We start from the raw sequence: 26,851 nt of genomic DNA, 5'->3' as shown, positions 1-26,851 counted from the left end.
ATTCAAGTCGCCCGTAACATAGAAAGAATCATCTGCAAAAAAATGGGTGCAATACGAGGACTTCCCAAAAAAATCGGTGAAATATAAGGACTTCGCAGGAGGTCACCCTTCCTAGTTCTACTCTCGCCCAAGCACCCTTAACTGCAGAGTTCTGATAGAATCCATTGCATTAGTGCTGGTATGATCTCTCATGTTTCATTCTGCGCTGCAAATACATACACTCTTTCTCCTTCCATCCCCCCTCTCGTCATTTGTTTCCTGGTGTGTTCACACTTCACCTCTCATTCTCGTTATAATATCAAGTAAAATGCCTCTGCCTCTTGACTCACATTTGCGTATAAACCAGCGGACCATGGTTCTAGTCGCGCGTAACGTCGAACTACCCATCTGAAACAAAAAATGGGTGCACCACGAGAACTACCCAAGAGGTAATCCATCCTTGTACTACTTTCGCCAAAGCACACTTAACTGCGGAGTTCTGATGGGATCCGGTTCATTTGTGCTGGTTTGATCGCACCTGTTTCATTACACGCTGCAAATACATACACTCCTTCTCCTTTCTTCCCCCTCTCATCATTTGTTTCCTGGTGCGTTCACACTTCACCTCTCCTTCTCATTCTAATATCAATTAAAATACCCCTGCATCTTGACTCACATTTGCGTATAAACCAGCGGACCATAGTTCCAGTCGCGCGTAACGTCGAACGACCCATCTGAAAAAAAAAGGGTGCAACACGAGAACTTCCAAGGAGGTAACCCATCCTTGTACTACTTTCGCCAAAACACACTTAACTGCGGAGTTCTCATGGGATCCGGTGCATTTGTGCTGGTACGATCGCACCTGTTTCATTTTGTGCTGAAAATACATATACTCCTTCTCCTTCCCTCCCCCCTCCCATCATTTGTTTCCTTGTGCGTTCACACTGCACCTCTCCTTCTCGTTCTAATATCGATTAAAATGCCCCTGCTTCTTGACTCACATTTGCGTATAAACCAGCAGACCATAGTTCCAGTCGTGTGTAACGTCGAACGACCCGTCTGAAAAAAAATTGGTGCGACACGAGGACTTCCCAGGAGGTCACCCATTCGAGTAGTACTCTCGTTCAAGCACACTTAACTGCGGAGTTTTGATGGGATCTGGTGCATTAGCGCTGGTATGATCGCACCTATTTAATTTCGCGCTGCAAATACATAAACTCCTTCTCCTTTCATCCCCCTCCCGTCATTTGTTTCTTTGTGCGTGCGCACTGCACCAACCATTCTCGCTCTAATATCAAGTAAAATGCCACGGCGCCGTGACTCATATTTGCGAATGAACCTAGGGACCATAATTCAAGTCGCGCGTAACGTCGAAAGAATCATCTGCAAAAAAATGAGTGCAACACGAGGACTACCCAAGAAAATGGGTGAAATATAAGGACTTCGCAGGAGCTCACCCACCCAAGTACTACTCTCACCCAAGCAGCCATAACTTGCAGAGTTCTGATAGAATCCGTTGCATTAGTGCTGGTATGATTGCTCATGTTTCATTCTGTGCTTCAAATACATATACTCTTTCTCCTTCCATCCCCCCTCCCGTCATTTGTTTCCTTGTGCGTGCACTCTGTATCTCTCCTTCTCGTTCTAATATCAAGTAAAATGTCTCGGCACCGTGACTCACCTTTGCGAATGAACCAATGGTTCATAATTCCATTCGCGCGTAACATCGAACGACCCATCAGGAAAAAAATGGGTGCAACACAAGGACTTCCAAGGAGGTCACTAATCTGAGTACTACTCTCGCCCAAGCACACTTAACTAGGGAGCTCTGACGGGATACGGTGCATTAGTGCTAGTATGATTGCATCTGTTTCATTTTGTGCTGCAAATACATACACTCCTTCTTCTTTCTTCCCCCTCCCGTAATTTGTTTCCTGGTGCGTTCACACTTCACCTCTCCTTCTCGTTCTAATATCGATTAAAATGCTCCTGCTTCTTAACTCACATTTGCGTATAAACCAGCAGACCATAGTTCTAGTCGTGTGTAACGTCGAACGACCCGTCTGAAAAAAAATTAGTGCGACACGAGGACTTCCCATGAGGTCACCCATTCGAGTACTACTCTCGCCCAAGCACACTTAACTGCGGAGTTCTGATAGGATCCGGTGCATTAGTGCTAGTATGATCCCACCTATTTAATTTCTCGCTGTAAAAAAAATAAACTCCTTAACCTTTTTTCCCCCTCCCCTCATTTGTTTCTTTGTGCGTGCACACTGCACCTCCCATTCTCGTTCAAATATCAAGTAAAATGCCACGGCGCCGTGACTCACATTTGTAAATAAACCTGCGACCATAATTCAAGTCACGCGTAACGTCGAAAGAATCATCTGCAAAAAAATGGGTGCAACACGAGGACTTCCCAAGAAAATGGGTGAAATATAAGGACTTCGCAGGAGGTCACCCATTTTAGTACTACTCTCGCCCAAGCACCCTTAACTTGTGGAGTTCTGATAGAATCCGTTGCATTAGTGCTGCTATGATCGCTCATGTTTCATTCTGCACTGCAAATACATACACTCTTTCTCCTTCCATCCCCCTTCCCGTCATTTGTTTCCTTGTGCGTGCACTCTGCATCTCTCCTTCTCGTTCTAATATCAAGTAAAATGCCTCAGCACCGTGACTCACCTTTGCGAATTAGCCAGCGGTTCATAATTCCATTTGCACGTAACGTAGAGCGACCCATCCGAAAAAAAAAGGGTGCAACATGAGGACTTCCCAAGAAAATGGGTGAAATATAAGGACTTCGCAGGAGGTCACCAATTTTAGTACTACTCTCGCCCAAGCACCTATAACTTGCGGAGTTATGATAGAATCCATTGCATTAGTGCTGGTATGATCGCTCATGTTTCATTCTGCGCTGCAAATACATACACCTCTTTCTCCTTCCATTCCCCCTCCCGTCATTTGTTTCCTTCTACGTGCACTCTGCATCTCTCCTTCTCGTTCTAATATCAAGTAAAATGCCCTGGCATTATGACTCACCTTTGCGAATGAACCAGCGGTTCATAATTTCATTCGCGCGTAACATCGAACGACCCATCCGAAAATAAATGGGTGCAACACGAGGACTTCCCAAGAGGTCACCCATCCGAGTACTACTCTCGTCCAATCACACTTAACTGCGGAGTTCTAATGGGATCCGGTGCATTAGTGCTGGTATGATCGCACCTGTTTAATTTTGCGCTGCAAATACATATACTATTTCTCCTTTCTTCCCCTTCCTGTCATTTGTTTCCTTGTGCGTTCACACTGCACCTCTCATTCTCGTTCTAATATCGATTAAAATACCCTTCTTCATGACTCACATTTGCGTATAAACCAGCAGAAAATAGTTCCAGTCGCGCTTAACGTTAAACGATCCGTCTGAAAAAATATTGGTGCGACACGAGGACTTCCCAGGAGATCACCCATCCGAGTACTACTCTCACCCAAGCACACTTAACTGTAGGGTTCTGATGGGATTCGGTGCATTAGTGCTGGTATGATCGCACCCGTTTAATTTTGCGCTGCAAGTACATATATTCCTTCTCCTTTCTTCCCCCTCCAGTCATTTGTTTCCTTGTGCGTGCGCAATGCACCTCCCGTTCTCGTTCAAATATCAAGTAAAATGCCACGGCGCCGTGACTCACATTTGCATATAAACCTGCGGATCGTAATTCATGTTGTGTGTAACATCGAAAGAATAATCTGCAAAGAAATGGATGCAACACTAGGACTTCCCAAGAAAATGGGTGAAATATAAGGACTTCGCAGGAGGTCACCCATCCAAGTACTACTCTCGCCCAAGCACCCTTAACTTGCGGAGTTCTGATAGAATCTGTTGCATTAGTTCTGGTATGATCGCTCATGTTTCATTTTGCGCTGCAAATACATACACTCTTTCTCCTTTTATCCCCCCTCCCGTCATTTGTTTCCTTGTGTGTGCACTCTGCATCTCTCTAACGACCCATCCGAAAAAATATGGGTGCAACACGAGGACTTCCCAGGAGGTCGCCCATCCGAGTACTACTCTCGCTCAAGCACACTTAACTGCAAAGTTCTGATGGGATCCGGTGCATTAGTGCTGGTATGATCGCACCTGTTTAATTTTGCGCTGCAAATACATACACTATTTATCCTTTCTTCCCCTTCCTGTCATTTGTTTCCTTGTGCGTTCACACTGCACCTCTCCTTCTCGTTGTAATATCGATTAAAATACCCCTTCTTCATGACTCACATTTGCGTATAAACCAGCGAAAAATAGTTTCAGTCGCGCGTAACGTCAAACGACCCGTCTGAAAAAAAAATTGGTGCAACACGAGGACTTCCCAGGAGGTCACCCATCCGAGTACTACTCTCGCCCAAGCACACATAACTGTAGGGTTCTGATGGGATTTGGCGCATTAGTGCTGGTATGATCTCACCCGTTTAATTTCGCGCTGCAAGTACATACACTCCTTCTTCTTTCTTCCCCCTCCAGTCATTTGTTTCCTTGTGCGTGCGCAATTCACCTCCCATTCTCGTTCTAATATCAAGTAAAATGCCACAGCGCCGTGATTCACATTTGCGAATAAACCTGCGGACCATAATTCAAGTCGCACGTAACGGCGAAAGAATCATCTGCAAAAAAATGGGTGCAACACAAGGACTTCCAAAGAAAATGGGTGAAATATAAGGACTTCGCAGGAGGTCACCCATCCTAGTACTACTCTCGCCCAAGCACCCTTAACTACGGAGTTCTGATACAATCAGTTGCAATTGTGCTGGTATGATCGCTCATGTTTCATTCTGCGCTGCAAATACATACACTATATCTCCTTCCATCCCCCCTCCCGTCATTTGTTTCCTTGTGCGTGCACTCTGCATCTCTCCTTCTCATTCTAATATTAAGTAAAATTCCCCGGTACCATGACTCCCCTTTGCGAATGAACCAGCGGTTCATAATTCCATTCGCGCGTAACGTCGAACGACCCATCCGAAAAAAAATGGGTGCAACACGAGGACATCCCAGGAGGTCACCCATCCGAGTACTACTCTTGCCCAAGCACACTTAATTGCGGAGTTCTGATGGGATCTGGTGCATTAGTGCTGGTATGATCGCACCTGTTTAATTTTGCGCTGCAAATACATACACTCCTTCTCCTTTCTTCCCTCTCCGGTCATTTGTTTCCTTGTGCCTGCGCACTGCACCTCACGTTCTCGTTCAAATATCAAGTAAAATGCCACAGCGCCGTGACTCACATTTGCATATAAACCTGCGGATCATAATTCATGTCGCGCGTAATGTCGAACCAACCATCTGAAAAAAAAAATTGGGTGCAACAAGAGAACTTCCCAAGAAAATGGGTGAAATATAAGGACTTCGCAAGAGGTCACACATCCTAGTACTACTCTCGCCCAAGCACCCTTAAGTTGCCGAGTTCTGATAGAATTCGTTACATTAGTTCTGGTATGATCGCTCATGTTTCATTCTGCGCTGCAAATACATACACTCTTTCTCCTCCATCCCCCCTCGCGTCATTTGTTTCCTTGTGCATGCACTCTGCATCTCTCCTTCTCGTTCTAATCTCAAGTAAAATGCCTCGGCACCATGACTAACCTTTGCGAATGAACTAGCGGTTCATAATTCCATTCGCGCGTAACGACGAATGACCCATCCGAAAAAAAAGGGTGCAACACGAGAGCTTCCCAGGAGGTCACCAATCCGAGTACTACTCTCGCCCAAGAACACTTAATTGCGGAGTTCTGATGGGATCCGGTGCATTAGTGCTGATATGATCGCACCTGTTTCATATCGTGCTGCAAATACATACAGTCCTTCTCCTTTCTTCCCCCTCCCGTCATTTGTTTACTGGTGCGTTCACACTTTACCTCTCCTTCTCGTTCTAATATGAATTAAAATGCCCCTACGTATTGACTCACATTTGCGTATAAACACGCGGACCATAGTTTCACTCGCGCGTAACGTCGAACGGCCCATCTGAAAAAAAAAGGGTGCAACACGAGAACTTCCCAGGAGGTAACCCAACCTTGTACTATTTTCGCCAAAGCACACTTAACTGCGGAGTACTGATGGGATCCGGTGTATTTGTGCTGGTATGATCGTGCCTGTTTAATTTCGCGCTGAAAATACATACACTCCTTCTCTTTCCCTTCCCCCTCCCATCATTTGTTTCCTTGTGCGTTCACGCTGCACCTCTCCTTCTCGTTTTATTATTGATTAAAATGCCCCTGCTTCTTGACTCACATTTGCGTATAAACCAGCGGACCATAGCTCCAGTCGTGCGTAATGTCGAACGACCTATCTGAAAAAAATTTGGTGCGACACGAGGACTTCCCAAAAGGTCACCCATATGAGTACAACTCTCGCCCAAGCACACTTAACTGCGGAGTTTCTTATGGGATCCGGTGCATTAGAGCTGGTACGATCGCACCTGTTTCCTGGTGTGTTCACACTTCACCTCTCCTTCTCTTTCTAATATCGATTAAAATGCCCCTCGTTCTTGACTCACATTTGAATATAAACTAGCGGACAATAATTCCAGTCGCGCGCAACGTCGAACGACCTGTCTGAAAAAAAAATTGGTGCGACACGAGGACTTCCTAGGAGGTCACCCATCCGAGTACTACTCTCGACCAAGCACACTTAACTGCGGAGTTCTGATGGGATCCGGTACATTAGTGTTGGTATGATCGAACCTGTTTAATTTCGCGCTGCAAATACATACACTCCATCTCCTCTATTCCCCCTCCCGTCATTTGTTTCCTTGTGCGTCCGCACTACACCTTCTGTTCTCGTTCAAATATCGAGTAAAATACCACGGTGCCGTGACTCACATTTGCGAATAAACATGCGGACCATAATTCAAGTCGCCCGTAACATAGAAAGAATCATCTGCAAAAAATGGGTGCAATACGAGGACTTCCCAAAAAAATCGGTGAAATATAAGGACTTCGCAGGAGGTCACCCTTCCTAGTTCTACTCTCGCCCAAGCACCCTTAACTGCGGAGTTCTGATAGAATCCGTTGCAGTAGTGCTGGTATGATCGCTCATGTTTCATTCTGTGCTGCAAATACACACACTCTTTCTCCTTCCATCCTCCCTCCCGTCATTTGTTTCCTTGTGCTAGCACTCTGCATCTCTCTTTCTCGTTCTAATATTAAGTAAAATACCCCCGCACCGTGACTCACCTTTGCAAATGAACTAGCGGATCGTAATTCCTTTCGCGCGTAACGTCGAATGACCCCTCCGAAAAAATACGGGTGCAACACGAGGACATCCCAGGAGGTCACCCATTCGAGTACTACTCTTGCCCAAGCACACTTAAGTGCGGAGTTCTGATGGGATTCGGTGCATTAGTGCTGGTATGATCGTACCTGTTTAATTTCGCGCTGCAAATACATACACTCATTCTCCTTTCTTCCCCCTCCCGTCATTTGTTTCCTGGTACGTTCGCACTTCACCTCTCCTTCTCGTTCTAATATCAATTAAAATGCCCTTGCGTCTTGACTCACATTTGCGTATAAACCAGCAGACTATAGTTCCAATCGCGCGTAACGTCGAACGGCCCATCTGAAAAAAAAAATGGGTGCAACACGAGAAATTCCATGGAGGTAACCCATCCTTGTACTACTTTCGCCAAAGCACACTTAATTGCGGAGTACTGATGGGATCTGGTGTATTTGTGCTCCTATGATCGCACCTGTTTCATTTCGCGCTAAAAATACATACACTCTTTCTCCTTCCCTCACCCCTCCCATCATTTGTTTCCTTGTGCGTTCACCCTGCACCTCTCATTCTCGTTCTAATATCGATTAAAATGAACCTGCTTCTTGACTCATATTTGTGTATAAACCAACGGACCATAGCTCCAGTCGCGCGTAACGTCGAACGACCCGTCTGAAAAAAAATTGGTGCGACACGAGGACTTCCCAGGAGGTCACCGATCCGAGTACAACTCTCGCCCAAGCACACATAACTACGTAGTTTCTTATGGGATCTGGTGCATTAGTGCTGGTATGATCGCATCTGTTTAATTTCGCGCTGCAAATACATACACTCCTTCTCTTTTCTTCCCCCTCCCGTTCTCGTTCTAATATCAAGTAAAATGCCAGGACGCCGTGACTTACATTTGCGAACAAACCTGCGGACCACAATTCAAGTCGCGCGTAACGTCAAAAGAATCATCTGCAAAAAAATGGGTGCAACACGAGGACTTCCCAATAAAATGGGTGAAATATAAGGACTTCGCAGGAGGTCGCCCATCCTAGTACTACTCTCGCCCAAGCACCCTTAACTGCGGAGTTGTGATAGAATCCGTTGCATTAGTGCTGGTATGATCGGTCATGTTTCATTATGCGCTGCAAATATATACATTCTTTCTCCTTCTATCCCCGCTCCTATCATTTGTTTCCTTGTGCGTGCATCCTGCATCTCTTCTTCTCATTCTAATATCAAGTAAAATGCCCTGGTACAGTGACTCACCTTTGCGAATGAACCAGCGGTTCATAATTCCTTTCGCGCGTAACGTCGAACGACCAATCCGAGAAAAAATGGATGTAACACGAGGACTTCTCACGAGGTCACCCATACGAGTACTACTCTCGCCCAAGCACACTTAACTGTGGAGTTCTAATGGGATCCGGTGCATTAGTGCTGGTATGATCGCACCTGTTTAATTTCGCGCTGCAAATACATACACTCCTTCTCCTTTTTTCCCCCTCCCGTCATTTGTTTCCTTGTGCGTTCGCACTGCACCTCCTGTTCTCGTTCTAATATCAAGTAAAATGCCACGGCGCCGTGACTCACATTTGCGAATAAACCTGCGGACCATAATTCAAGTCGCGCATAACGTCGAAAGAATCATCTGCAAAAAAATAGGTGCAACACAAGGACTTCCCAAGAAAATGGGTGAAATACAAGGACTTCGCAGGAGGTCACTCATCCTAGTACTACTCTCGCCCAAGCACCCTTAAATGCAAAGTTCTGATAGAATCCATTGCATTAATGCTGCCATGATCGCTCATGTTTTATTCTGCGCTGCAAATATATACACTATTTCTCCTTCCATCCCCCCTCCCGTCATTTGTTACCTTGTGCGTGCACTCTGCATCTCTCCTTCTCGTTCTAATATCAAGTAAAATGCCCCGGCACCGTGACTCAACTTTGCCAATGAACTAGCGGTTCATAATTCCATTCGTACGTAACGTGGAACGACCCATCTGAAAAAAAATAGGTTCAACACGAGGACTTCCCAGGAGGTTACCCATCTGAGTTATACTCTCGCCCAAGCACACTTAACTGCAGAGTACTAATGGGATCCGGTGCATTAGTGCTGGTATGATCGCACCTCCTTAATTTCGCGCTGCAAATACATACACTCCTTCTCCTTTCTTCCCCCTCCCGTCATTTGTTTCCTTGTGCGTGCGCACTGCACCTCCTGTTCTCATTCAAATATCAAGTAAAATGCCACAGCGCCGTGACTCAATTTGCGAATAAACCTACGGACCACAATTCAAGTAGCGCGTAACGTCGAAAATATCATCTGCAAAAAAATGGGTGCAACACGAGGACTTCCCAATAAAATAGGTGAAATATAAGGACTTCGCAGAAGGTCACCCATCCTAGTACTACTCTCACCAAAGCACCCTTAACTGCGGAGTTCTGATAGAATCAGTTGCATTAGTGCTGGTATGATCGCACATGTTTCATTCTGCGCTGCAAATACATACACTCTTTCTCCTTCCATCCCCACTCCGGTCATTTGTTTCCTTGTGCGTGCACCCTGCATCGCTTCTTCTCATTCTAATATCAAGTAAAATGCCCCGGTACAGTGACTCACCTTTGCGAATGAACTAGTGGTTCATAATTCCTTTCGCACGTAACGTCGAACGACCAATCCGAAAAAAAATGGGTGTAACACGAGGACTTCCCAAGAGGTCACACATCCGAGTACTACTCTCGCCCAAGCACACTTAACTGCGAAGTTCTGATGGGATACGGTGCATTAGGGCTGCTATGATCGCACCTGTTTAATTTCGCGCTGCAAATACATACACTCCTTCTCCTTTCTTCCCCCACCCGTCATTTGTTTCCTTGTACGTGTGCACTGCACCTCTTGTTCTCGTTCTAATATCAAGTAAAATGCCACGGCGCTGTGACTCACATTTGCGAATAAACCTGCGGACAATAATTCAAGTCGCACGTAACGTCGAAAGAATCATCTGCAAAAAAATGAGTGCAACACGAGGACTTCCCAAGAAAATGGGTGAAATATAAGGACTTCGCAGGAGGTCACCCATCCTAGTACTACTCTCGCCCAAGAACCCTTAACTACGGAGTTCTGATGGGATCCGGTGCATTAGTGCTGGTATGATCGCAGCTATTTAATTTCGCGCTGCAAATAGATACACTGCTTCTCCTTTCTTCCCCCTCCCGCCATTTGTTTCCTTGTGCGTGCGTACTCCACCTCCCATTCTCTTGCTAATATCAAGTAAAATGCCACGGTACCGTGTCTCACATTTGCGAATAATCCTGCGGACCATAATTCATGTCATGCGTAACGTCGAAAGAATCATCTGCAAAAAAATCGGTGCAACACGAGGACTTCCCAAGAAAATGGGTTAAATATAAGGACTTCGCAGGAGGTCACCCATCCTAGTACAACTCTCGCCTAAGCACCCTTAACTGTGGAGTTCTGATAGAATCCGTAGCATTAGTACTGGTATGATAGCTCAAGTTTCATTCTGCGCTGCAAATACATATACTCTTTCTCCTTCCATCCCCCCTCGGGTCATTTGTTTACTTGTGCGTGCACTCTGCATCTCTACTTCTCGTTCTAATATCAGACAAAATGCTCCGGCACCGTGATTCACCTTTGCGAATAAACAAGCGGTTCATAATTCCATTCGCGCGTAATGTCGAACGACCCATTCGAAAAAAAATGGATGCAACACGAGGACTTCCCAGGAGGTCACCCATCCGAGTACTACTCTCGCCAGAGCAAACTTAACTGCAGAATTCTGATGGGATCCGATGCATTAGTGCTGGTATGATCGAACCTGTTTCATTTCGCGCTGCAAATACATACACTCTTTCTCCTTTCTTCCCCCTCCAGTCATTTGTTTCCTGGTGCGTTCACACTTCACCTCTCCTTCTCGTTCTAATATCAATTAAAATTCCCCTGCGTCTTGACTCACATTTGCGTATAATTCAGCGGACCATAGTTCCAGACCCGCATAACGTCGAACGACACATCTAAAAAAAAATGGGTGCAACACGAGAACTTCCCAGGAGATAACCCATCTTTGTACTACTTTCGCCAAAGCACACTTAACTGCGGAGTTCTGATGGGATCCAGTGCATTTGTGCTGGTATGATACATACACTCCTTCTCATTCTCTCCCCCCTCCCATCATTTGTTTCCTTGTGCCTTCACACTGCACCTCTCCTTCTCGTTCTAATATCAATTAAAATGCCCCTGCTTCTTGACTCAAATTTGCGTATAAACCAGCGGACCGAAGTTCTAGTCGCGCGTAACGTCGAACGACCCGTCTGAAAAAAAATTGGTGCGACACGAGGACTTCCCAGGAGGTCACCCATACGAGTACTACTCTCGCCCAAGCACACTTAACTGCGGAGTTCTGATGGGATCCGGTGCATTAGTGCTGGTATGATCGCACCTGTTTAATTTCGCGCTGCAAATACATACACTCCTTCTCCTTTCTTCCCCCTCCTGTCATTTGTTTCCTTGTGCGTTTGCACTGCACCTCCCGTTATCGTTCTAATATCAAGTAAAATGCCACGACTCCGCGACTCACATTTGCAAATAAACCTGCGGACCATAATTCAAGTCGCGCATAACGTCGAAAGAATCATCTGCAAAAAAATGGGTGCAACACAAGGACTTCCCAAGAAAATGGGTGAAATAAAAGGATTTCGCAGAAGGTCACCCATCCAAGTACTACTCTCGCCCAAACACCCTTAAATGCGAAGTTCTGATAGAATCCGTTGCATTAGTGCTGGTATGATTGCTCATGTTTCATTTTGCGCTGCAAATACATATACTCTTTCTCCTTCCATCCCCCCTCCTGTCATTTATTACCTTGTGCGTGCACTCTGCATCTCTCCTTCTCGTTCTAATATCAAGTAAAATTCCCCGGCACCGTGACTCAACTTTTCCAATGAACTAGCAGTTCATAATTTCATTCGTGCGTAACATCGAACGACCCATCCGAAAAAAAATAGGTGCAACACGAGGACTTTCCAGGAGGTCACCCATACGAGTTATACTCTCACCCAAGCACAGTTAACTGCAGAGTACTAATGGGATACGGTGCATTAGTGCTGGTATGATCGCACCTGTTTAATTTCGCGCTGCAAATACATACACTCCTTCTCCTTTCTTCCCCCATCCATCATTTGTTTCCTTGTGCGTGCGCACTGCATCTCCCGTTCTAGTTCAAATATAAAGTAAAATGCCACAGCGCCGTGACTCACATTTACAAATAAACCTGCAGACCATAATTCAAGTCGCGCGTAACGTCGAAAGAATCATCTGTAAAAAAATGGGTGCAACACGAGGACTTCGCAGGAGGTCACCCATCCTACTACTACTCTCGCCCAAGCACCCTTAATTTGCGGAGTTCTGATAAAATCCGTTACATTAGTGCTTGTATGATCGCTAATGTTTCATTCTGCGCTACAAATCATTCCATCTCTCCTCCTGCCATTTGTTTCCTTGTGGGTGCACTCTGCATCTCTCATTCTCATTTTTATATCAAGTAAAATGCCCCGGCATCGTGACTTACCTTTGCGAATGAACCAGTGGTTCATAATTCCATTCGCGCGTAACGTCGAACGGCCCATCCGAAAAAAAGTGGGTGCGACACGAGGACTTCCCAGGAGGTCACCCAAACGAGTACTACTCTCGCCCAAGCACACTTAACTGCGGAGTTCTGATGGGATCCGGTGCATTAGTGCTGGTATGATTTCACCTGTTTCATTTCGCGCTGCAAATACATACACTCTTTCTCCTTTCTTCCCCTTCCCGTCATTTGTTTCCTGGTGCGTTCACACTTCACCTCTCCTTCTCGTTCTAATATAAATTAAAATGCCCCTGCATCTTGACTCACATTTGCGTATAATCCAGCGGACCATAGTTCCAGTCGCGCGTAACGTCGAATGACCCATCTGAAAAAAAAATGGGTGCAACACGAGAACTTCCCAGGAGGTAACCCATACTTGTACTACTTTCGCCAAAGTACTTTCGCCAAAGTACTTTCGCCAAAGCACACTTAACTGCGGAGTTCTAATGGGATCCAGTGCATTTATGTTGGTATGATCGTACCTATTTCATTTCATGCTGAAAATACATACACTCCTTCTCCTTATCTCCCCCCTCCCATCATTTGTTTCCTTGTGCCTTCACACTGCACCTCTCCTTCTCGTTCTAATATCGATTAAAATGCCCCTGCCTCTTGACTCACATTTGCGTATAAACCAGCGGACCGAAGTTCTAGTCGCGCGTAACGTCGAACGACCCGTCTGAAAAAAAATTGGTGCGACACGAGGACTTCCCAAGAGGTCACCCATACGAGTACTACTCTCGCCCAAGCACACTTAACTGTGGAGTTCTGATGGGATCCGGTGCATTAGTGCTGGTATGATCGCATCTGTTTAATTTCGCGCTGCAAATACATACACTCCTTCTCCTTTCTTCCCCCTCCCGTCATTTGTTTCCTTGTGCGTTCGCACTGCACCTCCCGTTCTCGTTCTAATATCAAGTAAAATGCCACGGCGCCGTGACTCACATTTGCGAATAAACCTGCGGACCATAATTCAAGTCGCGTATATCGTTGAAAGAATCATCTGCAAAAGAATAGGTGCAACACAAGGACTTCCCAAGAAAATGGGTAAAATACAAGGACTTCGCAGGAGGTCACCCATCCTAGTACTACTCTCGCCCAAGCACTCTTAAATGCGAATGAACCAACAGTTCATAATTTCATTCGCGCGTAACGTCGAACGACCCATCTGAAAAGAAAATGGGTGAAATATAAGGACTTCGCAGGAGGTCACCCATTCTAGTACTACTCTCGCCCAAGCACCCTTAATTTGCGGAGTTCTGATTGAATCCGTTGCATTAGTGCTGGTGTGATCGCTCATGTTTTATTCTGCGCTGCAAATACATACACTCTTTCTCCTTCCATCCCCTCTCCCGTCATTTGTTTCCTTGTGCGTGCACCCTGCATCTCTCCTTCTCGTTCTAATAACAAGTAAAATTCTCCGGTACCGTGACTCACCTTTACGAAAGAACCAGCGATTCATAATTCCATTCGCGTGTAACGTCGAACGACCCATCTGAAAAAGAAAATGGGTGCAACACGAGGACGTCCCAAAAAAATGGGTGAAATATAAAGACTTCGCAAGAGGTCACCCATCCTAGTCCTACTCTCGCCGAAGCACCCTTAACTTGCGGAGTTCTGATAGAATCCGTTGCACTAATGCTTGTATGATCGCTCATGTTTCATTCTGCGCTGCAAATACATACTCTCTTTCTCCATCCATCCCCCCTCCTGTCATTTATTTCCTTGTGCGAGCACTCTACATCTCTCATTCTCGTTGTAATATCAATTAAAATGCCCCAGCACCGTGACTCACCTTTGCGAATGAACCAGCGGTTCATAATTCCATTCGCGCGTAACGTCGAACGACCCATCCGAAAAAAATGGGTGCAACACGAGGACTTCCCAGGAGGTCACCCATCCGAGTACTACTCTCGCCCAAGCACACTTGACTGTGGAGTTCTGATGGGATCCGGTGCATTAGTGTTGGTATGATCACACCTGTTTTATTTCGCGCTGCAAGTGCATACACTCCTTCTCTTTTCTTCCCCCTCCCGTCATTTGTTTCCTGGTGCGTTCACACTTCACCTCTGCTTCTCGTTCTAATATCAATTATAAAGCCCTTGCATCTTGACTCACATTTGCGTATAAACCAGCGGACCATAGTTCTAGTCTCGCGTAACGTCGAACGACCCATCTGAAAAAAAAATGGGTGCAACACGAGAACTTCCCAGGAGGTAACCCATCCTTGTACTACTTTCGCCAAAGCACACTTAACTATGGAGTTCTGATGGGATCCGGTGCACTAGTTCTGGTATGATCGCACCTGTTTAATTTCACACTGTAAATACATTCACTCCTTCTCCTTTCTTCCCCCTCCCGTCATTTGTTTCCTTGTTTTTGCGCACTGCACCTCCCGTTCTCGTTCAAATATCAAGTAAAATACCATAGTGTCATGACTCACATTTGTAAATAAACCTGCGGACCATAATTCAAGTCGCGCGTAAGATTGAAAGAATCATCTGCAAAAAAATGGGTGCAACACGAGGACTTCCCAAGAAAATGGGTGAAATATAAGGACTTCGTAGGAGGTTACCCATCCTAGTACTACTCTTGCCCAATCACCCTTAACTTGCAGAGTTCTGATAGAATCCGTTGCATTAGTGCTGGCATGATCGCTCGTGTTTCATTCTGCGCTGCAAATACATACACTCTTTCTCCTTCGATCCCCCTCCCGTCATTTGTTTCCTTGTGCGTGCACTCTGCATCTCTCCTTCTCGTTCTAATATCAAGTAAAATGCCCCGGCACCATGACTCACCTTTGCAAATAAACCAGCGATTCATAATTCCATTCTCGTGTAACGTCAAACGACCCATCCGAAAAAAAATTGAGTGCAACAGGAGAACTTCCCAAAAGGTCACCCATCCGAGTACTACTCTCGCCCAAGCACATTTAGCTGCGGAGTTCTGATGGGATTCGGTGCATTAGTGCTGGTATGATCGCACCTGTTTAATTTTGCGTTGCAAATACATACACTCCTTCTCCTTTCTTCCCCCTCCCGTCATTTGTTTCCTTGAGTGTGCGCACTGCATCTCCCTTTCAAGTTCAAATATAAAGTAAAATGTCACGGCGTCGTGACTCTCATTTGCGAATAAACCTGCGGACCATAATTCAAGTCGCGCGAAACGTCGAAAAAATCATCTGCAAAAAAATGGGTGCAACACGAGGACTTCTCAAAGAAAATGGGTGAAATATAAGGAGTTCGTAGGAGGTCACCCATCCTAGTACTGCTCTCGCCAAAGCACCCTTAACTTGCGGAGTTCTGATAGAATCCGTTGCATTAGTGCTGGTATGATTGCTCATGTTTCATTCTGCGCTGCAAATACATACACTCTTTCTCCTTTCATCCCCCCTCCCGTCATTTGTTTCCTTGTGCGTGCACTATGCATCTCTCCTTCTCGTTCTAATATCAAGTAAAATGCCCCGGCACCGTGACTCACATTTGCGTATAAACCAGTGGACCATAGTTCCAGTCGCGCGTAACGTCGAATGACCAATCTAAAAAAAAAAAAGGGTGCAACACGAGAACTTCCCAGGAGGTAACCCATCCTTGAACCACTTTCACCAAAGCACACTTAACTACGAAGTTTTGATGGGATCCGGTGCATTTGTGCTGTTATGATGGCGACTGTTTCATTTCAAGCTGAAAATACATACACTCCTTCTCCTTCCCACCCCCTCCCATCATTTGTTTCCTTGTGCGTTCACACTTCACCTCTCCTTCTCGTTCTAATATCGATTAAAATGCCCCTGCTTCTTGACTCACATTTGCGTATAAACCAGCGGACCATAGTTTCAGTCGCGCGTAGCGTCGAACAACTCATCTTAAAAAAAATTGGGGCTACACGTGAACTTCCCAAGAGGTCACCCATCCGAGTACTACTCTCGCCCAAGCACACTTAACTGCAGAGTTCTCATGGGATCCGGTGCATTAGTGCTGGTATGATTGCACCTGCATAATTTTGCGCTGCAAATACATACACTCCTTCTCCTTTCTCCCCCCTCGCGTCATTTATTTTCTGGTGCGTTCACTCTTCACCTCTCCTTCTCGTTCTAATATCAAATAAAATGCCCCTGCATCTTGACTCACATTTGCGTATAAACCAGTGGACCATAGTTCCAGTCGCGCGTAACATCGAACGACCCATCTGAAAAAAAAATGGATGCAACACGAAAACGTCCCAGGAGGTAACCCATCCTTGTACTACTTTCGCCAAAGCACACTTAACTGCGGAGTTCTGATGGGATCCGGTGCATTTGTGCTGGTATGATCGCACTTGTTTCATTTCGTGCTGAAAATACAAACACTCCTTCTCCTTCCCTCACCTCTCCCATCATTTGCTTCCTTGTGCGTTCACACTGTACCTCTCCTTCTCGTTCTAATATCGATTAAAATGCCCCTGCTTTTTGACTCACATTTGTGTATAAACCAGCAGACTAAAGTTGCAGTCGCGCGTAACGTCGAACGACCCGTCTTAAAAAAAATTGGTGCAACATAAGGACTTCCTAGGAGGTCACCCATCCGAGTACTATTATCCCCCAAGCACACCACTTAACTGCAGAGTTCTGATGGGATCTGGTGCATTAGTGCTGGTATGATCGCACCAGATTAATTTTGCGCTGCAAATACATACACTCCTTCTCCTTTCTTCCCCTCCCGTCATTTGTGTCCTTGTGCGTGCGCACTGCACCTCCCGTTCTCGTTCAAATATCAAGTAAAATGCCACGGCGCCGTGACTCAATTTGCGAATAAACCTGCGTACCATAATTCAAGTCGCGCGCAACGTCGAAAGAATCATCTGCAAAAAAATGGGTGCAACATGAGGACTTCCCAAGAAAATGGGTGAAATATAAGGACTTTGCAGGAGGTCATCCATCCTAGTCCTACTCTCGCCCAAGCAACCTTAACTTGCGGAGTTCTGATAGAATCCGTTGCATTGATGCTTGTATGATCGCTCATGTTTCATTATGCGCTGCAAATACATACACTCTTTCTCCTTCCATCCCCCCTCCCGTCATTTATTTCCTTGTGCGTGCCCTCTCCATCTCTCCTTCTCATTCTAATATCAAGTAAAATGCCCCGGCACCGTGACTTACCTTTGTGAATGAACCAACGGTTCATAATTCCATTCGCACGTAACGTCGAACGACCCATCCGAAAAAATATGGGTGCAACACGAGGACTTCTGAGGAGGTCACCCATCCGAGTACTACTCTCGCCCAAGCACACTTAACTGCGGACTTCTGATGGGATCCGGTGAATTAGTGCTGGTATGATCGCACCTGTTTCATTTCGCACTGCAAATACATACACTCCTTCTCCTTTCTTCCCCCTCCCGTCATTTGTTTCCTGGTGCGTTCACACTTCACCTCTCTTTCTCGTTCTAATATCAATAAAAATGACCCTGTGTCTTGACTCATATTTGCGTATAAACTAGCGGACCATAGTTTCAGTCGCGTGTAACGTCGAGCGACCGATCTGAAAAAAAAAATGGGTGCAACACGAGAACATCCCAAGAGGTAACCCATCCTTGTACTACATTCGCCAAAGCACACTTAACTGCGGAGTTCTAATGGGATCCAGTGCATTTGTACTGGTATGATCGCACCCGTATCATTTCGTGCTGAAAATACATACACTCCTTCTCCTTCCCTCCCCCTCCCACCGTTTGTTTCCTTGTGCGTTCACACTGCACCTCTCCTTTCTCGTTCTAATATCGATTAAAATGCCCCTGCTTCTTGACTCACATTTGCGTATAAACCAGCGGATGATAGTTCCAGTTGCGCGTAACATCGAACGACCCGTCTGAAAAAAAATTGGTGCGACACAGGGACTTCCCAAGAGGTCACCCATCCGAGTACTTCTCTCGCCCAAGCACACTTAACTGTAGGGTTCTGATGGGATTTGGTGCATTAGTGCTGGTATGATCGCACCCGTTTAATTTTGCGCTGCAAGTACATACCCTCCTTCTCCTTTCTTCCTCCTCCAGTTATTTGTTTCCTTGTGCGTGCGCACTGCACCTCCTGTTCTCGTTCATATATCAAGTAAAATGCCACAGCGTCGTGACTCAAATTTACGAATGAACCTGCAGACCATAATTCAAGTAGCGCGTAACGTCGAAAGAATCATCTGCAAAAAAATGGGTGCAACACGAGGACTTTCCAAGAAAATGGGTGAAATATAAGGACTTCGCAGGAGGTCACCCATCCTAGTACTACTCTCGCCCAAGCACCTATAACTGCGGAGTTCTGATAGAATCCGTTGCATTAGTGCTGGTATGATCCCTCATGTTTCATTCTGCGCTGCAAATACATACACTCTTTCTCCTTCCATCCCCCCTCCCGTCATTTGTTTCCTTGTGCGTGCACTCTGCATCTCTCTTTCTCGTTCTAATATCAAGTAAAATGCCCCGGCACTGTGACTCACCATTGCGAATGAACTAACAGTTCATAATTCCATTCGCGCGTAACGTCAAACGACCCATCCGAAAAAAAATAGGAGCAACACGAGGACTTCCCAAGAGGTCACCCATCCGAGTACTACTCTCTCGCCCAAACACACTTAACTGCAGAGTTCTAATGAAATCCGGTGCATTATATCTGGTATGATCGCACCTGTTTAATTTCACGCTGCAAATACATACACTCCTTCTCCTTTCCTCCCCTCCCATCATTTGTTTCCTTGTGCGTGCGCACTGCACCTCCCGTTCTCGTTCAAATATTAAGTAAACTGCCACGGCACCGAGACTCACATTTGCGAATAAACCTGCGGACCATAATTCAAGTTATGTGTAACGTCGAAAGAGTCATCTGTGAAAAAATGGGAGCAACACGAGGACTTCCCAAGAAAATGGGTGAAATATAAGGACTTCGCAGGAGGTCACCCATCGTAGTACTACTCTCGCCCAAGCACCCTTAACTTGCGGAGTTCTGATAGAATCCGTTGCATTAGTGATGGTATGAAAGCTCATCTTTCATTCTGCGCTTCAAATACATACACTCTTTCTCCTTCCATCCCCCCTCCCGTCATTTGTTTCGTTGTGCGTGCATTCTGCATCTCTTATTCTCGTTCTAATATCAAGTAAAATGCTACGGCACCGTGACTCACCTTTGCGAATGAATTAACGGTTCATAATTCCATTCGCGCGTAATGTCAAACGACCCATCCGAAAAAAAATGGGTGCAACACGAGGACTTCCCAAGAGGTAACCCATCCGAGTACTACTCTCTCGCCCAAGCACACTTAACTTCGGAGTTCTGATGGGATCCGGTGCGTTAGTGCTGGTATGATCGCACTTGTTTCATTTTGCGGTGCAAATACATACACTCCTCATTTCTTCCCCCTCCCGTCATTTGTTTTCTTGTGCATGTGCACTCCACCACCCGTTCTCGTTCAAATATCAAGTAAAATGCCAAGGCACCGTGACTCACATTTGCGAATAAACCTACAGACCATAATTTAAGTCACGCGTAACGTCGAAAGAATCATTTGCAAAAATATCGGTGTAACACGAGGACTTCCCAAGAAAATGGGTGAAATATAAGGACTTCGCAGGAGGTCACCCATCCTAGTACTACTCTCGCCCAAACACCCTTAACTTGCGGAGTTCTGATAGAATCCGTTGCATTAGTGCTGGTATGATCGCTCATGTTTCATTCTGCGCTGCAAATACATACACTATTTCTCCTTCCATCCCCCCTCCCGTCATTTGTTTCCTTGTGCGTGAACTCTGCATCTCTCCTTCTCGTTCTAATATCAAGTAAAATACCCCGGCACCGTGACTCATCTTTGCGAATGAATCAGCGGTTCATAATTCCAATCGCGCATAACGTCGAACGACCGATCCGAAAAAAAATGCGCGTAAGACGAGGACTTCCCAGGAGGTCACGCATCCGAGTACTACTCTCTCCCAAACACACTAAACTGCAAAGTTCTGATGGGATTCGGTGCATAGTGCCGGTATGATCGCACCTGATTAATTTCGTGCTACAAATACATTCACTCCTTCTCCTTTCTTCCCCCTCCCGTTCTCGTTCTAATATCAAGTAAAATGCCAAGGTGCCGTAATTAACATTTGTGAATAAACCTGCGGACCATAATTCAAGTCGCGAGTAACGTCGAAAGAATCATCTGCAAAAAAATTGGTGCAACACGAGAACTTCCGAAGAAAATGGGTGAAATATAAGGACTTCGCAGGAGGTCACCCATCCTAGTACTTCTCTCGTCCAAGCACCCTTAACTCGCGGAGTTCTGATAGAATCCGTTGCATTAGTGCTGGTATGATCGCTCATGTTTCATTCTGCGCTGCAAATACATACACTCTTTCTCCTTCCATCCCCCCTTCTGTCATTTGATTCCTTGTGTGTGCACTCTGCATCTCTCATTCTCGTTCTAATATCAAGTAAAATGCCCTGGCACCGTGACTCACATTTGCGAATGAACAAGCGGTTCATAATTCCATTCGCGCTTAATGTCGAACGACCCATCCGAAAAAAATGGGTTCAACACAAGGACTTCCCAGGAGGTCACCCATCCGACTACTACTCTCGCCTAAGGACACCTAATTACGGAGTTCAGATGGGATCCGGTGCATTAGTTCTGGTATGATTGCACCTGTTTAATTTTGCGCTGCAAATACATACACTCCTTCTCCTTTCTTCCCCCTCCCGTCATTAGTTTCCTGGTACGTTCACACTTCACCTCTCCTTCTCGTTCTAACATCAATTAAAATGCCCCTGCGTCTTGACTCACATTTGCGTATAAACCAGCAGACCATATTTCCAGTCGCACGTAACGTCGAACGACCCATCTGAAAAAAAAATGGGTGCAACACAAGAACTTCCCAGGAGGTCACCCATCCGAGTACTACTCTCGCCCAAGCACACTTAATTGTGGAGTTCAGATCTGGTGCATTAGTGCTGGTATGATCGCACCTGTTTCATTTCGCGCTGCAAATACATACACTCCTTCTCCTTTCTTCCCTCTCCCGTCATTTGTTTCCTAGTGCGTTCACACTTCACCTCTCCTTCTCGTTCTAACATCAATTAAAATGCCCCTGCGTCTTGACTCACATTTGCGTATAAACCAGCGGACCATATTTCCAGTCGTGCGTAACGTCGAACGACCCATCTGAAAAAAAAATGGGTGCAACACAAGAACTTCCCAGGAGGTCACCCATCCGAGTACTACTCTCGCCCAAGCACACTTAATTGCGGAGTTCAGATCCGGTGCATTAGTGCTGGTATGATCGCACCTGTTTCATTTCGCGCTGCAAATACATACACTCATTCTCCTTTCTTCCCCCTCCCGTCATTTGTTTCCTGATGCGTTCACACTTCACCTCTCCTTCTCGTTCTTATGTCAATTTAAATGCCCTGCGTCTTTACTCACATTTGCGTATAATCCAGCGGACCATAGTTCGAGTCGCGCGTAACATCGAACGACCCATCTGAAAAAAAAATGGGTGCAACACAAGAACTTCCCAGGAGGTCACCCATCCGAGTACTACTCTCGCCCAAGCACACTTAATTGTGGAGTTCAGATCTGGTGCATTAGTGCTGGTATGATCGCACCTGTTTCATTTCGCGCTGCAAATACATACACTCCTTCTCCTTTCTTCCCCCTCCCGTCATTTGTTTCCTGGAACGTTCACACTTCACCTCTCCTTCTCGTTCTAATATCAATTAAAATGCCCTGCTTCTTGACTCACATTTGCTTATAATCTAGCGGACCATAGTTCGAGTCCCACGTAACGTCGAACGACCTGTCTGAAAAAAAATTAGTTTGATAAGAGGACTTCCCAAGAGGTCACCCATCCGAGTACTACTCTCGCCCAAGCACACTTAACTACTGAGTTGTGATGGGATCCGGTACATTAGTGCTGGTATGATCGCACCTGTTTCATTTCGCACTGTAAATGCATACAGTCCTTCTCCTTTCTTCCCCCTCCCGTCATTTGTTTCCTGGTGCGTTCACACTTCACCTCTCCTTCTCGTTCTAATATCAACTAAAATGCCCCTGCGTCTTGACTCACATTTGCGTATAAACCAGCAGACCGTAGTTCCAGTCGTGCGTAATGTCGAACGACCAATCTGAAAAAAAATTTGTACGACACGAGGACTTCCCAAGAGACACCCATCCGAGTACTACTCTCGCCCAAGCACACTTAACTGCGGAGTTCTGATGGGATCCGGTTCTTTGGTGATGGTATAATGCATCTGTTTTATTTCGCATTACAAATACATATACTCCTTCTCTTTTCTTCCCCCTCCCATTCTTGTTCAAATATAAAGTAAAATGTCACGCGCCGTGACTCACATTTGCGAATAAACCTGAGGACCATAATTCAAGTTACGCGTAACATCGAAAGAATCATTTTCAAAAAAATGGGTGCAACACGAGGACTTCCCAAGAAAATGGGTGAAATATAAGGATTTCGCAGGAGCTCACCCATCCTAGTACCACTCTCGCCCAAGCATCCTTAACTTGCAGAGTTCTTATAGAATCCATTGCGTTAGTGCTGGTATGATCGCTCATGTTTCATTCTGCGCTGCAAATACATACACTCTTTCTCATTCCATTCCCCTTCCCGTCATTTGTTTCCTTGTGTGTGCACTCTGCATCTCTCATTCTCGTTCTAATATCAAGTAAAATGCCTCGGTACCGTGACTCACCTTTGCTAATGAACCAGCGGTTCATAATTCCATTCGTCCGTAACGTCGAACGACCCGTCCGAAAAAAACTGGGTACAACACGAGGACTTCCCAGGAGGTCACCCATCTGAGTACTACTCTCGCCCAAGCACACTTAACTGCGGAGTTCAGATCCGGTGCATTAGTGCTGGTAAGATCGCACCTGTTTCATATCGCGCTGCAAATATATACACTTCTTCTCCTTTCTTCTTCCTCCCGTCATTTGTTTCCTAGTGTGTTCACACTTCACCTCTCCTTCTCGTTCTAATATCAATTAAAATGCCCCTGCGTCTTGACTCACATTTTCGTATAAACCAATGGACCATTGTTCCAGTAGCGCGTAACGTTGAATGACCCATCCGAAAAAAAAAATTGGTGCAACACGAGAACTTCCCAGGAGGTAACCCATCCTTGTACTACATTCGCAAAAGCACACTTAACTGCGGAGTTCTGATGGGATCCGGTGCATTTGTGCTGGTATGATCGCACCTGTTTCATTTCGTGCTAAAAATACATACACTCCTTCTCCTTCCCTCTACCCTCCCATCATTTGTTTCTTTGTGCGTTCACACTGCACCTCTCCTTCTCGTTCTAATATCGATTAAAATGCCTCTGCTTCTTGACTCACATTTGCGTATAAACCAGCGGATCATAGTTCCAGTCGCGCGTAACGTCGAACGACCCGTCTGAAAAAAAATTGGTGCGACACGAGGACTTCCCAGGAGGTCACCCATTCGAGTGGTACTCTCGCTCAAGCAAACTTAAATGCAGAGTTTTGATGGGATCCGGTGCATTAGTGCTGGTGTGATCGCACCTGTTTAATTTCGCGCTGTAAATATATACACTCCTTCTCCTTTCTTCCCCCTCTCGTCATTTGTTTCCTTGTGGGTGCGCACTGCACCTCTCGTTCACGTTATAATATCAAGTAAAATGCCATGGCGCCATGACTCACATTTGCGAATAAACCTACGGACCATAATTCAAGTGGCGCGTAATGTCGAAAGAATCATCTGCAAAAAAATGGAGGCAACACGAGGACTTCCCAAGAAAATGGGTGAAATTTAAGGACTTCGCAGGAGGTCACCCATCGTAGTACTACTCTAACCCAAGCACCCTTAACTTGTGGAGTTCTGATAGAATCCGTTGCATTAGTGCTTGTATGATCACTCATGTTTCATTCTGCGCTGCAAATACATGCACTCTTTCTCCTTCCATCCTCCCTCCCGTCATTTGTTTCCTTGTGCATGCACTCTGCTTCTCTCCTTCTTGTTCTAATATCAAGTAAATTGTCCCGGCACCGTGACTCACCTTTGCGGATGAACCAGCGGTTTATAATTCTATTCGCGCATAATATCGAATGACCCATCAGAAAAAGAATGGGTGCAACACGAGGACTTCGCAGGAGGTCACCCATACGAGTACTACTCTCGCCCAGGCAAACTTAATTGCGGAGTTCTGATGGGATCCGAAGCATTAGTGCTGGTATAATCGCACCTGTTTCATTTTGCGCTGCAAATACATACACTCCTTCTCATTTCTTCCCCCTCCCTTCATTTGTTTCCTGGTGCGGTCACACTTCACCTCTCCTTGTCGTTCTAATATCAATTAAAATGCCCCTGCATCTTGACTCACATTTGCATATAAACCAGCGGACCATATTTCCAGTCGCGCGTAACGTCGAACGACCCATCTAAAAAAAAAATGGGTGCAACACGAGAACTTCCCTGGAGGTAATCCATCCTTGTACTACTTTCGCCAAAGGACACTTAACTGCGGAGTTCTGATGGGATCTGGTGCATTTGTGCTGCTATGATCGCACCTGTTTCATTTCGTACTGAAAATACATACACTCCTGAAGTCTTTCCCTCCCCCCTCCCATCATTTGTTTTCTTGTGCGTTCACACTGCACCTCTCCTTCTCGTTCTAATATCGATTAAAATGCCCCTGCTTCATGACTCACATTTGCGTATAAACCAGCGGACAATAGTTCCAGTCGCGCGTAACGTCGAACGACCCGTCTGAAAAAAAATTTATGCGACACGAGTACTTTCCAGGAGGTCACCCATCCAAGTACAACTCTCGTCCAAGCACACATAACCGCGGAGTTCTGATGGGATTCGGTGCATTAGTGCTATTATGATCGCACCTGTTAAATTTCGCGCTGCAAATACACTCCTTCTCCTTTCTTCCCCCTCCCGTCATTTGTTTCCTTGTGCGTGCGAACTGCACCTCTCGTTCTCGTTCAAATATCAAGTAAAATTCCACGGCGCCGTGACTCACATTTGCGAATAAACCTGCGGACCATAATTGAGATCGCGCGTAACGTCGAAAGAATTATCTGCAAAAAAATGGGTGCAACACGATGACTTCCCAAGAAAATGGGTGAAATATAAGGACTTTGCAGGAGGTAACCCATCCTAGTACTACTCTCGCCCAAGCACCCTTACTTGCGGAGTTCTGATAGAATCCGTTGCATTAGTGCTGGTATGATCGCACCTGTTTCATTTCGTGCTTAAAATACATACACTCTTTCTCCTTGCCTCCCCATCCCATCATTTGTTTCCTTGTGCGTTCACACTGCACCCCTCCTTCCCGTTCTAATATCGATTAAAATGTCTCAGTTTCTTGACTCACATTTGCGTATAAACCAGTGGACCCTAGTACCAGTCGCGCGTAACGTCGAACGACCCATCTGAAAAAAAATTAGTGCGACGCGAGGAATTCCCGGGAGGTCACCTATCCGAGTACTACTCTTGCCCAAGCACACTTAACTACGGAGTTCTGATGGGATCCAGTGCATTAGTGCTGGCATGCTTGCACTTATCTAATTTCGCGTGGCAAATACATAAAATCCTTCTCCTTTCTTCCCCCTCCCGTCATTTGTTTCCTTGTGCGTGCGCACTGCACCTCCCATTCTCGTTTTAATATCAAATAAAATGTCACGGCGCCGTGACTCACATTTGCGAATAAACCTGCGGACCATAATTCAAGTCGCGCGTAACGTCGAAAGAATCATCTGAAAAAAATGGGTGCAACACGAGTACTTCCCAAGAAAATTGGTGAAATATAAGGACTTCGCATGAGGTCACCCATCCTAGTACTACTCTCGCCCAAGCACCTATAACTGCGGAGTTCTGATAGAATCCGTTGCATTAGTGCTGGTATGATCCCTCATGTTTCATTCTGCGCTGCAAATACATACACTCTTTCTCCTTCCATCCCCCCTCCCGTCAT

General features: G+C 45.7%; 1 non-coding gene and 42 pseudogenes across 1 annotated transcript; all 43 read right to left on the bottom strand.

Moving 5' to 3' along the window:
- Positions 1 to 400: 400 nt before the first annotated feature.
- On the bottom strand, positions 401 to 519 carry LOC148251354 (5S ribosomal RNA; annotated as a pseudogene).
- Positions 520 to 724: 205 nt separating this feature from the next.
- LOC148251353 (5S ribosomal RNA) lies at positions 725 to 843 on the bottom strand (annotated as a pseudogene).
- A 206-nt stretch (positions 844 to 1,049) lies between these two features.
- LOC148251352 (5S ribosomal RNA) lies at positions 1,050 to 1,168 on the bottom strand (annotated as a pseudogene).
- Positions 1,169 to 2,053: 885 nt separating this feature from the next.
- Positions 2,054 to 2,172, bottom strand: LOC148251351 (5S ribosomal RNA; annotated as a pseudogene).
- Positions 2,173 to 3,090: 918 nt separating this feature from the next.
- Positions 3,091 to 3,209, bottom strand: LOC148251350 (5S ribosomal RNA; annotated as a pseudogene).
- A 204-nt stretch (positions 3,210 to 3,413) lies between these two features.
- LOC148251349 (5S ribosomal RNA) lies at positions 3,414 to 3,532 on the bottom strand (annotated as a pseudogene).
- Positions 3,533 to 4,000: 468 nt separating this feature from the next.
- LOC148251348 (5S ribosomal RNA) lies at positions 4,001 to 4,119 on the bottom strand (annotated as a pseudogene).
- Positions 4,120 to 4,325: 206 nt separating this feature from the next.
- LOC148251347 (5S ribosomal RNA) lies at positions 4,326 to 4,444 on the bottom strand (annotated as a pseudogene).
- A 560-nt stretch (positions 4,445 to 5,004) lies between these two features.
- On the bottom strand, positions 5,005 to 5,123 carry LOC148251346 (5S ribosomal RNA; annotated as a pseudogene).
- A 562-nt stretch (positions 5,124 to 5,685) lies between these two features.
- On the bottom strand, positions 5,686 to 5,804 carry LOC148251345 (5S ribosomal RNA; annotated as a pseudogene).
- Positions 5,805 to 6,009: 205 nt separating this feature from the next.
- LOC148251344 (5S ribosomal RNA) lies at positions 6,010 to 6,128 on the bottom strand (annotated as a pseudogene).
- A 206-nt stretch (positions 6,129 to 6,334) lies between these two features.
- Positions 6,335 to 6,454, bottom strand: LOC148251343 (5S ribosomal RNA; annotated as a pseudogene).
- Positions 6,455 to 6,600: 146 nt separating this feature from the next.
- On the bottom strand, positions 6,601 to 6,719 carry LOC148251342 (5S ribosomal RNA; annotated as a pseudogene).
- Positions 6,720 to 7,278: 559 nt separating this feature from the next.
- LOC148251341 (5S ribosomal RNA) lies at positions 7,279 to 7,397 on the bottom strand (annotated as a pseudogene).
- Positions 7,398 to 7,604: 207 nt separating this feature from the next.
- LOC148251340 (5S ribosomal RNA) lies at positions 7,605 to 7,723 on the bottom strand (annotated as a pseudogene).
- Positions 7,724 to 8,572: 849 nt separating this feature from the next.
- On the bottom strand, positions 8,573 to 8,691 carry LOC148251339 (5S ribosomal RNA; annotated as a pseudogene).
- A 560-nt stretch (positions 8,692 to 9,251) lies between these two features.
- On the bottom strand, positions 9,252 to 9,370 carry LOC148251338 (5S ribosomal RNA; annotated as a pseudogene).
- A 559-nt stretch (positions 9,371 to 9,929) lies between these two features.
- LOC148251337 (5S ribosomal RNA) lies at positions 9,930 to 10,048 on the bottom strand (annotated as a pseudogene).
- Positions 10,049 to 10,283: 235 nt separating this feature from the next.
- On the bottom strand, positions 10,284 to 10,402 carry LOC148251336 (5S ribosomal RNA; annotated as a pseudogene).
- A 560-nt stretch (positions 10,403 to 10,962) lies between these two features.
- On the bottom strand, positions 10,963 to 11,081 carry LOC148251335 (5S ribosomal RNA; annotated as a pseudogene).
- A 502-nt stretch (positions 11,082 to 11,583) lies between these two features.
- LOC148251334 (5S ribosomal RNA) lies at positions 11,584 to 11,702 on the bottom strand. Its single transcript, XR_015815902.1, has one exon. It is a non-coding gene; the product is annotated as a 5S ribosomal RNA (ribosomal RNA).
- Positions 11,703 to 12,897: 1,195 nt separating this feature from the next.
- On the bottom strand, positions 12,898 to 13,016 carry LOC148251333 (5S ribosomal RNA; annotated as a pseudogene).
- Positions 13,017 to 13,575: 559 nt separating this feature from the next.
- LOC148251332 (5S ribosomal RNA) lies at positions 13,576 to 13,694 on the bottom strand (annotated as a pseudogene).
- Positions 13,695 to 14,748: 1,054 nt separating this feature from the next.
- Positions 14,749 to 14,867, bottom strand: LOC148251331 (5S ribosomal RNA; annotated as a pseudogene).
- A 206-nt stretch (positions 14,868 to 15,073) lies between these two features.
- Positions 15,074 to 15,192, bottom strand: LOC148251330 (5S ribosomal RNA; annotated as a pseudogene).
- A 561-nt stretch (positions 15,193 to 15,753) lies between these two features.
- LOC148251329 (5S ribosomal RNA) lies at positions 15,754 to 15,872 on the bottom strand (annotated as a pseudogene).
- An 888-nt stretch (positions 15,873 to 16,760) lies between these two features.
- On the bottom strand, positions 16,761 to 16,879 carry LOC148251328 (5S ribosomal RNA; annotated as a pseudogene).
- A 206-nt stretch (positions 16,880 to 17,085) lies between these two features.
- Positions 17,086 to 17,204, bottom strand: LOC148251327 (5S ribosomal RNA; annotated as a pseudogene).
- Positions 17,205 to 17,410: 206 nt separating this feature from the next.
- LOC148251326 (5S ribosomal RNA) lies at positions 17,411 to 17,532 on the bottom strand (annotated as a pseudogene).
- A 559-nt stretch (positions 17,533 to 18,091) lies between these two features.
- Positions 18,092 to 18,210, bottom strand: LOC148251325 (5S ribosomal RNA; annotated as a pseudogene).
- Positions 18,211 to 18,417: 207 nt separating this feature from the next.
- Positions 18,418 to 18,536, bottom strand: LOC148251324 (5S ribosomal RNA; annotated as a pseudogene).
- A 206-nt stretch (positions 18,537 to 18,742) lies between these two features.
- On the bottom strand, positions 18,743 to 18,861 carry LOC148251323 (5S ribosomal RNA; annotated as a pseudogene).
- Positions 18,862 to 19,421: 560 nt separating this feature from the next.
- Positions 19,422 to 19,542, bottom strand: LOC148251322 (5S ribosomal RNA; annotated as a pseudogene).
- A 560-nt stretch (positions 19,543 to 20,102) lies between these two features.
- LOC148251321 (5S ribosomal RNA) lies at positions 20,103 to 20,223 on the bottom strand (annotated as a pseudogene).
- A 1,199-nt stretch (positions 20,224 to 21,422) lies between these two features.
- On the bottom strand, positions 21,423 to 21,541 carry LOC148251320 (5S ribosomal RNA; annotated as a pseudogene).
- Positions 21,542 to 21,747: 206 nt separating this feature from the next.
- Positions 21,748 to 21,861, bottom strand: LOC148251319 (5S ribosomal RNA; annotated as a pseudogene).
- Positions 21,862 to 22,067: 206 nt separating this feature from the next.
- Positions 22,068 to 22,181, bottom strand: LOC148251318 (5S ribosomal RNA; annotated as a pseudogene).
- Positions 22,182 to 22,386: 205 nt separating this feature from the next.
- LOC148251317 (5S ribosomal RNA) lies at positions 22,387 to 22,500 on the bottom strand (annotated as a pseudogene).
- Positions 22,501 to 23,668: 1,168 nt separating this feature from the next.
- LOC148251316 (5S ribosomal RNA) lies at positions 23,669 to 23,782 on the bottom strand (annotated as a pseudogene).
- Positions 23,783 to 23,989: 207 nt separating this feature from the next.
- LOC148251315 (5S ribosomal RNA) lies at positions 23,990 to 24,108 on the bottom strand (annotated as a pseudogene).
- An 886-nt stretch (positions 24,109 to 24,994) lies between these two features.
- Positions 24,995 to 25,113, bottom strand: LOC148251314 (5S ribosomal RNA; annotated as a pseudogene).
- A 206-nt stretch (positions 25,114 to 25,319) lies between these two features.
- Positions 25,320 to 25,438, bottom strand: LOC148251313 (5S ribosomal RNA; annotated as a pseudogene).
- An 882-nt stretch (positions 25,439 to 26,320) lies between these two features.
- LOC148251312 (5S ribosomal RNA) lies at positions 26,321 to 26,439 on the bottom strand (annotated as a pseudogene).
- Between the last annotated feature and the right edge of the window lie 412 nt (positions 26,440 to 26,851).

The sequence above is a fragment of the Carica papaya genome, chromosome 8 (genome assembly GCF_054855325.1).
Source record: "Carica papaya isolate Zhongbai chromosome 8, ASM5485532v1, whole genome shotgun sequence".
NCBI classification, from domain to species: domain Eukaryota; kingdom Viridiplantae; phylum Streptophyta; class Magnoliopsida; order Brassicales; family Caricaceae; genus Carica; species Carica papaya.
Note: the sequence above shows the minus strand (reverse complement) of the source record. Positions and strands in the feature narration are given on the sequence as shown.